Source organism: Sinocyclocheilus rhinocerous, unplaced genomic scaffold (assembly GCF_001515625.1).
Source record: "Sinocyclocheilus rhinocerous isolate Xijiao unplaced genomic scaffold, SAMN03320098_v1.1 scaffold677, whole genome shotgun sequence".
Taxonomy (NCBI): domain Eukaryota; kingdom Metazoa; phylum Chordata; class Actinopteri; order Cypriniformes; family Cyprinidae; genus Sinocyclocheilus; species Sinocyclocheilus rhinocerous.
The window spans coordinates 1,959,528-1,962,047 of NW_015633185.1; the positions used below are offsets into that span (position 1 = coordinate 1,959,528).

At 32.4% G+C, this 2,520-nt stretch overlaps 1 pseudogene; it reads right to left on the reverse strand.

Annotated features, from left to right (window-relative positions):
• Positions 1–620: 620 nt before the first annotated feature.
• Positions 621–2,520, reverse strand: part of LOC107743561 (protein FAM35A-like) — a 10,000-nt pseudogene continuing 8,100 nt past the window's right edge.

Here is a 2,520-nt window from a genome sequence, read left to right on the forward strand (position 1 = left end):
TGGGGAACACAGTGTATATATAATAAGTATCGCTTTTTATTTCTCCTCTTTCCTACTTGTTTCACTTCTGTTTCAGTTTTTATAACCATTTCTTACTATGTGTAAGTAAGTTTTTTTTTTTTTTAGCATGTAAGTTTGACAGTGTTATTTTTTAGGATTACTTTACTGTCGTTTGATTTGCATTATTTGTATTTGTTATTTAATTTAATTTTAGTTAAATTATGTCTAAATTTATTATGTCTGTATAGGTCTTTTATTAAGTTTTAGTTTTATTTAATTTGAGTTATTTTAATACTTCAACAAACTAAATGGAAATGAAATAATATACATATTTAATTTATAAATGTTTATGTATGTGTGTGTGTGGTTGTACATACACATATATGTAGTTGTTTTTTTGGTGTTTGGCTTAGTGTTATGTTAGAATCATTATTATACACTTATACCTTTTGTTCTTTAATATTTTGAATTGTTTTTAGCTTTATTTTTTTGTTTTTCATTTAAATGTTCAGTTTTGAAATTTTGTTGTATGCATTTGTCATTTTTATTTAATCTCTAAATTTTAAATTATAGCTGAAGCAACATTAAAATACATCTTTCAAAAAAAATATCCAGGATGCAAAAATAATCATGTGTTGTGAAAATTAGATAATAAAATTAGACAAGACAGCTTAATCATAGAATAATCCTATCATAAAATACACAGCATCATCTTAAAGGTACATTAATATTCTTCACACCTCTAGTGAGCTGAAGTCTAATAATAAAAAGTTCTGAATGACAGGAATGCTGTTGTCATCACACTGGAAATGGCTTCGGACCGTCAGGAGAAATGTGTTCTTCATGGGGGTCAATATGGAACTAATCCTGTTAGCTACTACCTGGATGAACCTCACCTCTGATGCTGGGGCTATACTCACACACACACAAAACTTTTAAAGTTACAATAATTAAATCATGTATATGTATCATGATACAAATAAAGGAAAACACTGGAGAAGGTGGAAAACAGAGAAGTACCTCACCTATGGTCTTATGTAGCTTATCTGGGGGAGTGTTCAGGAGGATCTTCTGCACTAGAGCAGAAGGGACTTGCACGCAGATTTGATCATCTCCAGCTCACACAGATTTGATCATCTCCAGCTCACACAGTTGAAACAACTGGCCTTCAAAGACAAGTCAAAATGAGAAAGTAGATCAAGATAACCAGGCAATTTCAGTTTGCAGTTTTATGCCGTTTTAGCAATATAAATATTTATTTATATTATATAATTTTTACTTATAAAAATAAATATTTATTTATTTATCTGATAATAGTATTTAATGACTAGTAAACTGTATAATTTACCTTTGTCTCTGGCAATCAGTTTCTTACGCTGTGCTAGTTCCATGTGTCTCTTAAAATAATCTTGACATTAATGTTGAATTTTCAATAGCCATTACTCCACTCATTAGTGTCACATGATCCTTCATAAATCATTTTTTCAATCAGTTTCTGCTGCTTAATATTTTTGTGGAATCCAATGAATGCTTTAAATAAATGCTTTCTATTAATCAAAGAAAGTTTCCACAAAACTATTATTGTCATAAATATATCATTATTGATAATAATAAGAATCATTATTAATAATTGAGGACTAATAATAACTGAAAATAAATAATAAATAAGCATCAAAGCAGCATGGAATGATTTCTGAAGAATCAAGTGACACTGAAGACTGGAGTAATGATGCTGAAAACTTTTCCATCACAGGAATAAATTACATTTGAAAATATATAAAAATAGAAAACAGTTATTTTAAATTGTAATAATATTTCACAATATTACTGTTTTACTATATTCTTGAATCAAATGTTTGACTGGTAGTGTGTGTGTGTGTGTGTATATGTACACACTTTGGATGAGACAGTAAAATAGATCAGACCTATAGTAGCGACGCACTCCTGTGTGTGGCAGGCATGGGTAGCAGGGTCTGTATATGCTGTTCTCATCTGTTTCCAGTTCTGCAGAGTACTGGCCACAGCCGGCAAAGATGATGTCACCAGAGACTACGTCCAGGATCCTCTCCAAGGGCGTGTTGCCATCTATTAACAGTGAGGCCTCCTGGGATGGACTGCTCTGGAACTGGAACGCCGTGATTTTAACTCTCAGCTCTACATCCCCTAATGAGTGCATAAACAAGACAGTCTTAATGTAACCATCATCAATTATACTAAACGAATGCATCGTTAACATCAACAAAAAAGTTGTACCTGAGTATTTCTGGGACAGGAGTGTGCTGAGATCAATCTCAAAACTTCTAGCGGTTCTCTGTGAGCAGACAGTGTTGTAAAACTCCTTACATCGATTGTCATCAGGAAAGAGAGGATGACAGGTGCTCCATGGAGTAGAATGCAGCTCTAGCAAACCTGAGGTCACATCCTGTCTGACTAGCAGCAGCCTGAACTCCCACACAGCATCTGTGAGGTGCATTAGCAATACAAAATTATGCGCAATTATATATATATATATATATATAC